The following is a 16790-nucleotide window of genomic DNA, read 5'->3' on the forward strand; positions in this document are numbered from 1 at the left end:
TACAGCTGGTCATTGGGAGTGGTAGTCGACCTTACGAGGGCTATTGAGTGTCGATAGAGGATCATCCACTCTCGGCGTCATGAGAGGAATATCACATGTATTCTTGCTCAAACAAATCCTTGGCTAGGGTCATTCGAGTTGAGAGAGAAAGAGTTCTCCGGGAGAATCCGATTAGAGCGAGACTCGAGTTGAAACTATATGGGTCTGACAGCACCATGCTCGATATATGGTCTTTGGGATATTAGATGGATGAGGGACTATAGGTACATGGTAACTAAGGATAGATAGGTCAAATGGATTGGATTCTCCTGTATCGTCTGGGGATTACGGCGTAGTGGCCTAGTACACCCGTAGTTGATGAGTCGAGCGAATTATTATAGAGATAATAATTCATTGAGTTAGAAGGAGTTCTGACAGGTATGACTCATAGCCAGCTCAATATTGGGCCTAGAGGGTCATACACATATGGTAGGCATTGCGATGAGTAGAGATTCGGATATGAGATATCCGACGGAGCCCTTGTTTTATTGGATATTCAATAAGCCCCTGAATTATTGGATCCCATAGACGAGATCCAATAAGAGCCCATGAGAGATTATTGGATAGAGATCCACTAATCTAAAAGACTTGGGTTATTGGATGCAGATCTAATACCCACTAGGGGAGGATCCATTAGGGTTTGACAGGGGACCTCTATAAATAGGAGGGATTCAGAACCTCATAGGCTAGAGCCTTTACTTGTCTCTTCTATTCTCCTTCCCCTCTCCACCTCAGAGCAGGCTTGGAGTTTTGAGGAGCGTCGTCGCAACCCTGCTGTGTGGATCACCGCTAGAGAGGAGGACGCTTAAAACCAATCTATCGCATAAACAACCTGGCTCTGATACCACTGTTGGGAAATCTTGGGGGCGACATCATATGTGCAGCGGAAGAACAAGAAAACAAAATCCCCGATTACCAAAGAGATGTTCGTCGTCGTGCGATGATTAGTGTGTAAAATCTACGAAACTGAAAACTGCCTATAGAGTAGATTGTATTACCTAAGGAGATCGTATATCCCTGTTTCCTTGCAGATCCTTAGTGTGTTGTGTTTTGGAGAAGCTTTTGACGTCAAAATCATTGACGCAAAAGCGGAAAAGGGCAGCAACTATTGCTGCCCTCGTTGCCGTCGCAGATGGCAGCACTACCATTTGCGTGCAGGCTGGTAGCCTGCAGTAGCAACCGCAAGGGCAGCGGCGCCTGTGGCCTCTGCTCTCGTGGGCAAAAACCCAACAGGGGCGGCCGCCCGACGAGGCAGCACCGCCTGTGGGCGTTGCCTCGCGGGAAGAACCGCCCGCGGAAAGGGTAGCGACCCCGCCCTTCGCCGCACAGCCTACCGTCGGCAGGGTGGCGGAGGCGGCAGCAGCAGTAGTAGTAGGGGAGGATGAGGGCATTAGAGTTTTCTGGGCAAAAGATAGTTTTGCCCCTCGAAATTTGAGAAATTCTAGTTTCTATCTTTTGTCTAAATTATGAAAATACCCCTAGGAATTAAGAAATTCCTTATATGTCCCTAATTTCATAAAATACTAATTAATTAAAAAGTTTAGTTGATTATTATTTTTATTATTATCTTGTAGTCCTACATGATGATGATTATTTATACATGTGATGTATGATGTGTGGACGGATGATCATGGACCGTGTGATGTGTGTACTTATGATTATTATTATTGGGGGTCTAAGAGTCTCCATTAGATTTCTCATTTATTGTCGGGCCTGCATGCTTATGATTAAGTTATAATCATATGAGGAGGCACAGCGGGAGCGTGGATGCGATAGCGGGACCCACGAGACGGATGATCACGATGCATGAAGATGCATCGAGATGTCCACGGAACCGACAAGGACGAGATGGACGATCACAGGGCATAGAGATGCACCGTTGCACACATAGATCTTGATGTGAGTGATTAGGCCTACTAGCTCCGGCCTAATCATATTAGGTTGTGGTCCATGATCATCTGGTGTGATTGCTTATACACATACTAGATATGTATATATATTTTCATACAATGTAGATATATATTAAATATGTATATGTGTGACATATCATATTAGGAGACCAAATCATAGAAATATCTCTCTCGATAATATTAAGTCGGTAAATGTGAGACAATTAGATTGACCCACGTGGCCTTCCATCGCTATAAGTAGGAACTGATTCCCGGTGTAGGTTGAGTTGGTCGAGTCCCTCGAGACTCACCTATATCATGATTCGTTATCTTGCTTACGACATAGAGATGTCACCAGTAACCTGAGGACATGGTATGCTTGGTCGAGTCCCTCGAGGGTATATCATCGAATCAGACTCATCTTGTAACGAAGGTGTTGACTTAACCGAGCATCATGGTTGGTCGAGTCCCTCGAGACCATGGTGATTCGGAGGCCGAACAGGACGGGAATTATAAAGAGTTGTGATCGACAAGAGTTGCCTACCTTTTAGGCTTAGTATGATTGGTCGAGTCCCTCGAGATTACACTAAGACGCTTATTGTATCATGATCCCTACCAGAAGTCTACCGGAGACTTTCGTTTCACGTGCTGAGGGTATCGCGTGACTCGTTAGTAAAATAGTGACAACATATTAAAATAGAAGTTCATATCTTGATAGTTTATTTCTTGCAAAATCTGCATGTTATTCATTTCTGCTGCATCTTTATTTTCAGAAAATGTCGCTTTCAAATCCCTTACGTGGCATACTTGATGTCAACCGACTCACTAGTCCAAATTATACGGATTGGCTCCGTAACTTGAGAATTATTCTCACAGCGGAGAAAATCGTGTATGTCCTTGATATAGTAATGCCTACGCTTGAAGAAGGGGCAAGCGAGGATGAGATCACTCGCTACGTGAAGTACATTGATGACTCCACTCTTGCTCAATGATATATGTTGAGCTCTATGACTCCTGAGTTACAGAGACAACATGAAAAGATGGATGCCAGATTCATTCTCCTATATGTCCGTAAATAGTTTGAGGAACAGGGAAGGACTCAGCGATATGAGATATCCAAGAGCCTCTTCCGCGCTAGATTGATTGAGGGGACACCGGTTCAAAACCATGTCCTAAAGATGATTGAGTGGATAGAGAAACTCACAGGTCTAGGAATGGTCCTAGAGGATAACTTGTGTGTGGACATTGTGCTTCAGTCCCTACCAGATTCCTTTTCACAATTCATAATAAATTTTAATATGAACAAGCTTGAGGTGACTCTTCCAGAGCTCCTCAATATGTTGAGGGAGGTAGAGAGTACTATTAAGAAAGAGAAGCAAGTTCTCTACACTGGTGAGACCAGAACGAAAAGGAAAGTAGAAAGGTCCCTTAAGAAGGGAAAGGGCAAGGGCAGACTAGGTAAAGCAAAGGTTGCTAAGAAAGATCCAGCAAAGGACAAAGGCCAATACTTCCACTGTGGTAAAGATGGGCACTGAAAGAGAAACTGCAAAGAGTACCTTGTAGAAAGGGTGAAACAAATGCTTGATGAAGCTTCAGGTACATTCATGATTAGTCTCCATTTGTCAGACTCTTATGATAACACATGGGTATTGGATACCGGTAGTGCTTATGGCAAGGTCTAGGAGACTAGAGAGAGAGGAGATTGACCTCAAGATAGGTAATGGAGCAAAAATTGCTATAGTAGTTGTTGGCGAGGTCGTCGTACATCTACCTGGTGGAGCTTTTATTGTATTAGATGCATGTTATTTTGTTTCTTCTATTATCAAAAACATTATCTCCATTTTATGTTTGATAGTTAGTAGATATAAATTAGTTTTTGAGAACAATGGTTATTCGATATTATTAGATGATAAGATCATCACGAAAGGAACATTGCATAATGGTTTATTTATGTTAGACACTACACATATCATGAATGTAAATGTGTCCAAGAGGAAATGAGATGAGATAAATAATGCATACTTGTGGCACTGTAGGCTAGGTCACATTCATGAAAGAAGGATTCAAAAATTGCTAAATGATGGATATCTAGATCCATTCGACTATGTGTCATATATAACTTACGAGCTTTGCCTTCGTAGAAAACTGACCAACTCTCCATTTAGTGGAAGTGGAGAGAGAGCCACTGAGCTATTGGAACTCATACATAGTGATGTATGTGGACCCATGTCAACTCATACCATTGGTGGTTACTCCTACTTCATTACCTTTACTGATGATTTCACAAGGTATGGATATGTGTACTTAATGAAGTATAAGTCCGAGGCCTTTGAGAAATTCAGAGAGTATAAGAATGAGGTGGTGAACCAGACTGGAAAGAGTATCAAAACTCTTCGATCAGATCGAGGAGGTGAGTACTTAAGTACAGAGTTTACTCAGTTTCTCAATGACCATGAGATATTATCCCAATAGACACCTCCTTATACACCTCAGCTCAATGGTGTCTCTGAAAGGAGAAATCGTACGCTATTAGACATGGTATGGTCCATGATGAGTTTCGTTGACCTACCTATCTCATTCTGGGATATGCCCTAGAAACCACAACTTACCTTCTGAACAGAGTTCTAACTAAGTCGGTAGTGTCTACATTATATAAGATATGAAAAGGGAAGAAGTCTGATCTTAAGGTTGTTAAGATTTGGGGCTGTCCTGCTCACGTTAAAAGACACAACCCCGATAAGTTAGAATAAAGGACAGAGCGATGCAAATTTATGGGATACCCCAAGGAAACTTGTGGGTATTATTTCTATCATCTCGAGGACCAAAAAATCTTTGTAGCTAAGAGAGCAGTGTTCCTTGAGAAGGAACACTTTCTTGGCGGAGATAGTGGGAGAATGATAGAGTTGAGCAAGGTTGGAGAACCAAACTCAAGCACCACTCTACAGCCCGAGTTTGTTCAGGTACCTAATGTTGAGAAATCTTGGGGGCGACACCATATGCGCAGCGGAAGAACAAGAAAATAAAATCCCCGATTCCCAAAGAGATGTTCGTCGTCGTGCGAAGATTGATGCGCAAAATCCGCGAAACTTAAAACTGCGTATAGAGTAGATTGTGTTACCTAGGGAGATCGTATATCCCTGTCTCCTTGGAGATCCTTAGGAGAGGGTGAAGGAGGTCAAGCGGCCTCCTCTCTAGCGGTGATCCACACAGTAGGGTTGCGACGATGCTCCTCAAAACTCCAGGCCTGCTCTAAGGTGGAGAGGGAGAGGAGAATAGGAAAGGCAAGCAAAGGCTCTAGCCTATGAGGCTCTGAATCCCTCCTATTTATAGAGATCCCCTGTCAAACCCTAATGGGTCCTCCCCTAGTGGGTATTGGATCTGCATCCAATAAGACAAGGGCTCTATCGGATATCTCATATCCGAACCTCTACTCATCGCAATACCTACCATATGTGTGTGACCCTCTAGGCCCAATATCGAGCTGGCCGTGAGTCATACCTGTCAGAACTCCTTCTAACTCAGTGAATTGTTATCTCTGTAATAATTCACTTGACTCATCGACTACGGACGTACTAGGCCACTACGTCGTAGTCCCCAAACGATACAGGGGAATCCAATCCATTGGACCTGTCTGTCCTCAATTACCGTGTACCTATAGTCCCTCATCCATCTAATACCCCAGAGACCGTATATCGAGCATGGTGCTGTCAGACCCATATGGTTTCTACTCGAGTCTCGCTCTAATCGGATTCTCCCGGAGAACTCTTTCTCTCTCAACCCGAATGACCCTGTCCAGGGATTTGTCTGAGCAAGAACATATGGGATATTCCTCTTATGACGCCGAGAGTGGATGATCCTCTATCGACACTTAATAGCCCTCGTAAGGTCGACTACCACTCCCAATGACCAACTGTACTAGATCTGGGACAGCCAAACCTATAAGTCTGGTATCAAAGAGTGGAGCACTCATACAGGACATCCTTGGTGTCTCAAGTCTAAGGACCAGATATACCACTAGGACTACGGAATCGATGTTTGACAATATGGCATCATCAACCATCCAGCATTCCGTAAGCAGATCAATCAGTGAACTCATTCTCCAATGAGCACCTGTACTGTATCCCTAGTGTCCCTACACGAGCAACTATGAGACCAGCTGCATCCATCATATGGACGGGTATACAGCACACCAGTCTATCCGGTTATCACGATGTCCCTCTCGAGTAACCTATGACCGGGATTATTTAGGATATGTGTTTAAAGGTGAATCGATCTCATTATCGTGATCTCATCACGATCCGATTCCCATTGCACAAATCCAAGGACATCACAATATATATGCATTTATGCAATAGTTATAAAGTGATATACGCCAAAATATAATAAGCAAAAAGATTCTGTATCAAGTCACACGTGCCATCACTCACGTGATTGGCTTGCTGGGCACCTATGACTAGTAATCTCCCACTTGACCTAAAACCAATCACCTATGTGTCTGATCCCCATCAGACCCCTGTGACGCTCAAAGACAATCTGAGACAACGGCTTTGTCAATGGATCTGCAATGTTATCTTCGGATGGAACTCTTTCCACTGCTACATATCCTCGGGTTACGATCTCTCTGATAAGTTGGAACCTCCTCAGAACACTTCTGATGAGACCCGGGTTCCCTTATTTGAGTAATCACCCCATAGTTGTCGCAATATAAGGAAGTCGACTTGTCGCTATCTGTATCGACTCCCAAATCTGTGATGAACTTCTTCACCTAAACTCCCTCTTTTGCTGCATCTGATGCAGCAATGTACTCCGCCTCTGTGGTCGAGTCAGCAATAGTATCTTGCTTAGAACTCTTCCAGCACACTGCTCCTCTATTCAAAGTGTACACATACCCTGAATTCGACTTGCTATCATCGACATCAGACTGAAAACTTGAGTCAGTGTAGCCTTCAACCTTAAGGCTATTACCTCCATATACTAGTAAAAGATCCTTAGTCCTTCTCAAGTACTTAAGGATACACTTTACTGCTTTCTAGTGCTCCAAGCCTAGATCCGCCTGATACCTGCTCGTGACACTCAGAGCATGCGCTATATCAGGCCTAGTACATAGCATGGCATACATGATAGACCCTATTGCTGAGGCATAAGGTATCATATTCATGTTCGCCCTTTCTTCTGGAGTCTTTGGAGACATACTCATAGAAAGCGATATCCCATGTCTCATCGGTATGAGACCTCTCTTGGAATTTTCTATGCCAAACCTTTTGACAATGGTTTCTATGTATCTGGATTGGGACAAGCCAAGCATCCTCTTAGATCTTTCTCTATAGATTCTAATCCCCAAGATATAGGATGCTTCCCCTAAGTCCTTCATGGAGAAGTGTCTAGATAACCAAATCTTTACTATGGATAGCATTCCTACGTCGTTCCCAATGATGAGGATGTCATCCACATATAACACCAAAAAGGTGATAGCGCTCCCACTTACCTTCCTGTACACACAAGGCTCATCTTCGTTCTTAACGAAGTCATAAGATATGATTGCCTCATCAAATCTTATGTTCCAACTTCGGGAAGCTTGATTTAGTCCATAAATGGATCTAAGCAACCTACACACCTTATCTGGGCAGTTCGTGGATACGAATCCCTCAAGTTGCATCATATACACCTCCTCCTCGAGGTTCCCATTGAGGAATGCAGTTTTCACATCCATCTGCCAGATCTCATAATCATAGTGTGCTGCAATAGCCAATAGAATTCTGATAGATTTTAGCATTGCTACGGGTGAGAAGGTTTCATCGTAGTCAACACCTTGCCTTTGACGATACCCCTTAGCCACTAGCCTTGCTTTATAGGTCTCTACCTTTCCATCTACTCCGATCTTTTTCTTAAAGATCCACTTGCAACCGATGGGTACAATACCTTCGGGCGCATCAACTAGGTTCCAAACCTTATTGGAGTACATAGAATCCATCTCAGAATTCATGGCTTCTTGCCACTTCCCGGAGTCTATACTCATAATAGCCTCCTTGTAGGTCTGAGGATCAATATCCCCAACATCCTCTCCTCTAATATATCCCACATATCTCTCAAGAGGATGGGATACTCTATCAGACCTGCGTAAAGTTGAAACTTGTGTATTAGGTATCTAAATAGACTCGGGTTGTAGAGTGGTGCTTAAGCTTGGTTCTCCAACCTCGCTCAACTCTATCATTCTCCCACTATCTCCGCCAAGAATATGTTCCTTCTCAAGGAACACTTCTCTCTTAGCTACAAAGATCTTTTGGTCCTCGAGATGATAGAAATAATACCCACAAGTTTCCTTGGGGTATCCCATAAATTTGCATCGCTCTATCCTTGATTCTAACTTATCGGGGTTGTGTCTTTTAACGTGGGCAGGGCAGCCCCAAATCTTAACAACCTTAAGATCAGGCTTCTTCCCTTTCCATATCTCATATGGTGTAGACACTACCGACTTAGTTGGAACTCTATTCAGAAGGTAAGCTGTGGTCTCTAGGGCATATCCCTAGAATAAGATGGGTAGGTCAGCGAAACTCATCATGGACCGTACCATGTCTAATAGCGTACGATTTCTCCTTTCAAAAACACCATTGAGCTGAGGTGTATAAGGAGGTGTCCATTGGGATAATATCCCATGGTCCTTGAGGAACTGAGTAAACTCTGTACTTAAGTACTCACCTCCTCAATCTGATCGAAGAGTTTTGGTACTCTTTCCAGTCTGGTTCTCCACCTCATTCTTATACTCTGAATTTCTCAAAGGCCTCGGACTTGTATTTCATTAAGTACACATATTCATACCTTGAGAAATCATCAGTAAAGGTAATAAAGTAGGAGTAACCACCAATGGCATGAGTTGATATGGGTCCACATACATCACTATGTATGAGTTCTAATAGCTCAGTGACTCTCTCTCCAGTTCCACTAAATGGAGAGTTGGTCAATTTTCCACGAAGGCAAGGCTCGCAAGTTGCATATAACACATAGTCGAATGGATCTAGATATCCATCATTTAGCAACTTTTGAATCATTCCCTCGTGGATATGACTTAGCCTACAATGCCATAGGTATGCACTGTTCACCTCATCTTGTTTCCTCTTAGACACTTACATTCATGATATGTGGAGTAGTGTCTTACATAAACAAACCTTTATGCAATATTCCTCTCGCCAATCTCCCCTCGGCTTTGCTAGAATTTACAATAAATTATAGATGTGATAAGCAATACTGGTATCCAATACCAATGCATTATCATAAAAATCTGACAATTGGAGATTGATCATGAATATACCTGAAGCTTCTCCAAGCTTCTATTTCGCCCTCTCTGCAAGGTACTCTTTGCAGTTCCTCTTCTAGTGCCCATCTTTACCATAGTGGAAGCACTGACCTTTGTCCTTTGTTGGGTCTTTCTTAGCAACCTTTGCTTTACCTGGTCTGCCCTTGCCCTTTCCCTTCTTAAGGGGCCTTTCTGCTTTCCTTTTCTTTCTGGTCTCACCAGTGTAGAGAACTGGCTTCTCTTTCTTAATAGTACTCTCTGCCTCCCTCAACATATTGAGGAGCTCTGGAAGAGTCACCTCAAGCTTGTTCATATTAAAATTCATTATGAACTGTGAAAAGGAATCTGGTAGGGACTAAAGTATAATGTCCACACATAAGTTATCCTCTAGGACCATTCCTAGACCTGTGAGTTTCTCTATCCACTCAATCATCTTTATGACATGGTTTTGAACCGGTGTCCCCTCAGTCATCTTAGCGCGGAAGAGGCTCTTGGATATCTCATATCGCTGAGTCCTTCCCTGTTCCTCAAACAATTTGCGGACATGTAGGAGAATGGATCTGGCATCCATCTTTTTATATTGTCTCTGTAACTCAGGAGTCATAGAGCCCAACATATAGCACTGAGCAAGAGTGGAGTCATCAATGTACTTCACGTAGCGAGCGATCTCATCATCGCTTGCCCCTTCTTCGGGCGTAGGCATCACTGTATCAAGGACGTACACGATTTTCTCCGCTGTGAGAACAATTCTCAGGTTACAGAGCCAATCCATATAATTTGGACCAGTGAGGCGGTTGACATCAAGTATGCCACGTAAGGGATTTGAAAGCGACATTTTCTGAAAATAAAGATGCAGCAGAAATGAATAACATGCAGATTTTGCAAGAAATAAACTATCAAGATATGGACTTCTATCTTAATATTCTCCCACTATTTTACTAACGAGTCACGCGACACCCTTGGCACATGAAACGGAAGTCTCCGACAGACTTCTAGTGGGGATCAGGATCCAATCAGCGTCTTAGTGTAACCTCGAGGGACTCGACCAATCACACTAAGCCTAAAAGGTAGGCAACTCTTGTCGATCACAACTCCTTGTGATTCCCGTCCTGTTCGGCCTCCGAATCACCATGGCCTCGAGGGACTCGACCAACCATGATGCTCGGTTAAGTCAACACCTTCGTTACAAAATGAGTCTGATTTGATGATATACCCTCGAGGGACTCGACCAAGTATACCATGCCCTCAGGTCATCGGTGACATCTCTATGTCGTAAGTAAAATAGCGAATCGCGATATAGGTGAGTCTCGATGGACTCAACCAACTCAACCTACACCGGGAATCGGTTCCTACTTATAACGATGGAAGGCCACGTGGGTCAATCTAATTGCCTCACGTTTACCGACTTAATATTATCGAGAGAGATATTTCTTATGATTTGGTCTCCTAATATAACATGTCATACATATATATATTTACTATATATCTACATCGCATGCAAATATATATACATATCTAGTATGTGTATAAGCAATCACACCAGATGATCATGGACTACAACCTAATGTGATTAGGCCCGAGCCAGTAGGCCTAATCACTCACATCAAGATCTATGTGTGCAACGGTGCATCTCCATGTCCTGTGATCGTCCATCTCGTGGGTCCCGCTATCACATCCACGCTCCCGCTGCACCTCCTCATGTGATTACAACTTAATCATAGGCACGTAGGCCGAACAATAACCGAGAAATATAATGGAGGCTCGCAGACCTCAATAATAATAATCACAAGTACACACATCACACGATCCATGATCATCCGTCCACACATCATACATCACATGTATAAATAATAATCATCATGTAGGACTAATAGATAATAATAAAAAATAATAATCAACTAAACCTTTTAATTAATTAGTATTTTATGAAATCAAGGACATATAGGGAATTTCTAAACTCATAGGGGTATTTTCATAATTTGGACAAAAGACAGAAATTGGAATTTCTCAAATTCACAGGGGCAAAACTATCTTTTTGCCCAAACCCTAATTCCCTCTTACTGCTGCCGTCGCCGCCACCCTGCTTAGAGCATTGGAAAGCAGTAAAGTGTATCCTTAAGTACTTGAGAATGACTAAGGATCTTTTACTAGTATATGGAGATAGTAGCCTTAAGGTTGAAGGCTACACAGATTCAAGTTTTCATACTAATGTCGATGATAGCAAGTCGAATTTGGGGTATGTGTACACCTTGAATGGAGGAGCAGTGTGCTAGAAGATTTCCAAGCAAGATACTACTACTGACTTGACCACATAGGCGGAGTACATTGTTGCATCAGATGCAGCAAAGGAGGGAGTCTGGGTGAAGAAGTTCATCACAGATTTGGAAGTCGTGCTAGGTAGCGAGGAGCCTACTTCATCTGGTTCTGATTAATTAAGTGGGATGAAAGGGTTGATCCTAACATTTAGTCCTTAGACTTGAGGCACCAAGGATGTCCTGTATGAGTACTCCACTCTTTGATTCCGGACTTATAAGTTTAGAAGTTTCAAATATAATACAACTGGTTATCGGGAGTGGTAGTCAACCTTATGAGGGCTATTAAGTGTCGATAAAGGATCATCCGCTCTCAGTATTATGAGAGGAATATCCGATGTATTCTTGCTCAAACAAATCCTTAGCCAAGGTCATTCAGATTGAGAGAGAAAGAGTTCTCCGAGAGAATCCGATTAAAGCGAGACTCGAGGAGAAATCGTATGGGTCTGATAGCACTATGCTTGATATATCTAATATATGATCGTTGGAATATTAAAAGGATGAGGGACTATAGGTACACGGTAACCGAGGATAGATATGTCCAAAGGATTAGATTCCCCTGTATCGTTTGAGGATTGCGGTGTAGTGGCCTAGTATGTCTGCAATCGATGAGTCGAGTGAGTTATTATTGCTAGTCATAGGTGCCCAGCAAGCCAATCACGTGAGTGATGGCACGTGTGACTTGATACAGAATCTTTTTGCTTATTATATTTTGGCGTATATCACTTTATAACTATTGCATAAATGTATATATATTGTGATGTCCTTGGATTTGTGCAATGGGAATCGGATCGTGATGAGATCACGATAATGAGATCGATTCACCTTTAAACACATATCCTAAATAATCCCGGTCATAGGTTACTCGAGAGGGACATCGTGATAACCGGATAGACTGGTGTGCTGTATACCCGTCCATATGATGGATGCAGTTGGTCTCATAGTTGCTCGTGTAGGGACACTAGGGATACAGTACAGGTGCTCATTGGAGAATGAGTTCACTGATTGATCCGCTTACGGAATGCTGGATGGTTGATGATGCCTTATTGTCAGACAGCGATTCCGTAGTCCTAGTGGTGTATCTGGTCCTTAGACTTGAGACACCAAGGATGTCCTGTATGAGTGCTCCACTCTTTGATACCAGACTTATAGGTTTGGCTGTCCCCAGATCTAGTACAGTTGGTCATTGGGAGTGGTAGTCGACCTTACGAGGGCTATTGAGTGTCAATAGAGGATCATCCACTCTCGGCGTCATGAGAGGAATATCCTATGTGTTCTTGCTCAGACAAATCCCTGGCCAGGGTCATTCGGGTTGAGAGAGAAAGAGTTCTCCGGGAGAATTCGATTAGAGCGAGACTCGAGTAGAAACCGTATGGGTCTGACAACACCATGCTCGATATACGGTCTCTGGGATATTAGATGGATGAGGGACTATAGGTACATGGTAACTGAGGACAGATAGGTCCAATGGATTGGATTCCCCTGTATCGTCTGGGGACTACGGCGTAGTGGCCTAGTACGTCCGTAGTCGATGAGTCGAGTGAATTATTACAGAGATAATAATTCACTGAGTTAGAAGGAATTCTGACAGGTATGACTCACGGCCAGCTCGATATTGGGCCTAGAGGGTCACACACATATGGTAGGCATTGCGATGAGTAGAGGTTCGGATATGAGATATCCGACGGAGCCCTTGTCTTATTGGATGCAGATCCAATACCCACTAGGGAAGGACCCATTAGGGTTTGACACGGGATCTCTATAAATAGGAGGGATTCACAGCCTCATAGGCTAGAGTCTTTGCTTGCCTTTCCTATTCTCCTCTCCCTCTCCACCTCAGAGTAGGCCTGGAGTTTTGAGGAGCGTCTCACCGCTAGAGAGGAGGACGCTTGACCTCCTTCACCCTCTCCTAAGGATCTGCAAGGAAACAGGGATATACGATCTCCCTAGGTAACACAATCTCTATACGCAGTTTTGTGTTTTGCGGATTTTTTACGCACCAATCTTCGCACGACGACGAACATCTTTTTGGGAATCGGGGATTTTTGTTTTCTTTTTCTTCCGCTGCGCATATGATGTCGCCCCCCAATGATTTCCCAACAGTGGTATCAGAGCCATGTTGTTCGTGCGAATGATTGGTTTTGAACTGCGTGTGTTGTGTTTAGGAAGAATATTGCCGTCAAAATCGTTGACGCAAAAGCGAGAAAGGGCAGCAACAGTTGCTGCCCTCGATCTGCGTGCGTGCAGCGCAGCCGAAGGCGGGCAGCGCAGGGGCTGCGTCTGCAGCAGCTGGCCGGCGGCCTGCTTGCAGCAGGCTTGCTGCCGGCGGGGCTGGCAGCCCGCGGGCAGAGGCCTCGTAGGGCAGCGGCGCCTGCCGCCGCAGGGCAGCGACGCCTGCCGCCGCTGCTCCCGCGGGCGGAACTCCCCCCATAGGGGCGGCCGCCCGGCGGGACAGCACCGCCTGCGGAGGCAGCGGCGCCCGAAGGGGGCGCCCACCCGCAGCGGCATCCCCGCCGCACAGGGTTTTCTGGGAAAAGGGGAAAGGGCATTAGGGTTTTCTGGGAAAAAGACAATTTTGCCCCTCAGAATTTGAGAAATTCCAGTTTCTGTCTTTTGTCCAAATTACGAAAATACCCTTAGGAATTGAGAAATTCCCTACATATCTCTAATTTCAGAAAAAATATTAATTAATTAAAAGGTTTAGTTGATTATTATTTTTATTATTATCTAGTAGTCCTACATGATGATGATTATTTATACAAGTGATGTATGATGTGTGGACGGATGATCATGGACCGTGTGATGTGTGTACTTGTGATTATTATTATTGAGGTCTGCGAACCTCCATTATATTTCTCGTTTATTGTCGGGCCTGCGTGCCTATGATTAAGTTGTAATCACATGAGGCGCAGCGGGAGCGTGGATGCGATAGCGGGACCCACGAGACGGACGATCGTGATGCATGGAGATGCATCAAGATGTCGACGGAACCGACGAGGACGAGATGGACGATCACAGGGCATGGAGATGCACCGTTGCACACATAGATCTTGATGTGAGTGATTAGGCCTACTGGCTCGGGCCTAATCATATTAGGTTGTGGTCCATGATCATCTGGTATAATTGATTATACACATACTAGATAAGTATATATATTTGTATGCGATGTAGATATATATTAAATATGTATATGTATGACATGTCATATTAGGAGACCAAATCATAGAAACATCTCTCGATAATATTAAGTTGGTAAACGTGAGGCAATTAGATTGACCCACGTGGCCTTCCATCGTTATGAGTATGAACCGATTCCTGGTGTAGGCTGAGTTGGTCGAGTCCCTCGAGACTCACCTATATCGCGATTCGCTATCTTGCTTACGACATAGAGATGTCACCAGTGACCTGAGGGCATGATATGCTTGGTCGAGTCCCTCGAGGGTATATCATCAAATCAGACTCATCTTGTAACGAAGGTGTTGACTTAACCGAGCATCATGGTTGGTCGAGTCCCTCGAGGCCATGGTGATTCGGAGGCCGAACAGGACGGGAATCACAAGGAGTTGTGATCGGCAAAAGTTGCCTACCTTTTAGGCTTAGTGTGATTGGTCGAGTCCCTCGAGGTTACACTAAGACGCTGATTGGATCCTGATCCCTACTAGAAGTCTGCCGGAGACTTCCGTTTCACGTGCTGAGGGTGTCGCATGACTCGATAGTAAAATAGTGGGAGCATATTAAGATAGAAGTCCATATCTTGATAGTTTATTTCTTGCAAAATCTGTATGTTATTCATTTCTGCTACATCTTTATTTTCAGAAAATGTCGCTTTCAAATCCCTTACGTGGCATACTTGATGTCAACTGCCTCACTGGTCCAAATTATACGGATTGGCTCCGTAACTTGAGAATTGTTCTCACAGCGGAGAAAATCGTGTACGTCCTTGATACAGTGATGCCTACGCCCGAAGAAGGGGCAAGCGAGGATGAGATCGCTCGCTACGTGAAGTACATTGATGACTCCACTCTTGCTCAGTGCTATATGTTGGGCTCTATGACTCCAGAGTTACAGAGACAACATGAAAAGATGGATGCCAGATCCATTCTCCTACATATCCGCAAATTGTTTGAGGAACAGGGAAGGACTCAACGATATGAGATATCCAAGAGCCTTTTCCGTGCTAGGATGACTGAGGGGACACCGGTTCAGAACCATGTCCTAAAGATGATTGAGTGGATAGAGAAACTCACAGGTCTAGGAATGGTCCTAGAGGATAATTTGTGTGTGGACATTGTGCTTCAGTCCCTACCAGATTCCTTTTCACAGTTCATAATGAATTTTAATATGAACAAGCTTGAGGTGACTCTCCCAAAGCTCCTCAATATGTTGAGGGAGGCAGAGAGTACTATTAAGAAAGAGAAGCCAGTTCTCTGCACTGGTGAGACCAGAAAGAAAAGAAAAGCAGAAAGGTCCCTTAAGAAGGGAAAGGGCAAGGGCAAACAAGGTAAAGCAAAGGTTGCTAAGAAAGACCCAACAAAGGACAAAGGCCAGTGCTTCCACTGTGGTAAAGATGGGCACTGGAAGAGAAACTGCAAAGAGTACCTTGCAGAAAGGGCGAAACAAAAGCTTGATGAAGCTTCAGGTACATTCATGATCAGTCTCCATTTGTCAGAATCTTATGATAACATATGGGTATTGGATACCGGTAGTGCTTATCATATATGCAATTCGTTGTAGGTTCTGGCAAGGCCTAGGAGACTTGAGAGAGGCGAGATGGACCTCAAGATGGGTAATGGAGCAAAAGTTGCTGTAGTAGCTGTTGGCGAGGTCGCCTTACATCTGCCTAGTGGAGCTTTTAATGCATTAGATGCATGTTATTTTGTTCCTTCTATTATCAAAAACATTATCTCCATTTCATGTTTAACAGTTAGTGGATATAAATTTGTTTTTGAGAACAATGGTTGTTCAATATTATTAGATGATAAGATCATCACGAAAGGAACATTGCATAATGGTTTATTTATGTTAGACACTACTCCACATATCATGAATGTAAATGTGTCTAAAAGGAAACGAGATGAGTTGAACAGTGCATACCTGTGGCATTGTAGGCTAGGTCACATCCATGAAAGAAGGATTCAAAAGTTGCTAAATGATGGATATCTAGATCCATTCGACTATATGTCTTATGCAACTTGTGAGCCTTGCATTCGTGGAAAACTGACCAAATCTCCATTTAGTAGAACTGGAGAGAGAGCCACT

Source organism: Musa acuminata, chromosome BXJ2-2 (genome assembly GCF_036884655.1).
Source record: "Musa acuminata AAA Group cultivar baxijiao chromosome BXJ2-2, Cavendish_Baxijiao_AAA, whole genome shotgun sequence".
Taxonomy (NCBI): Eukaryota; Viridiplantae; Streptophyta; class Magnoliopsida; order Zingiberales; family Musaceae; genus Musa; species Musa acuminata.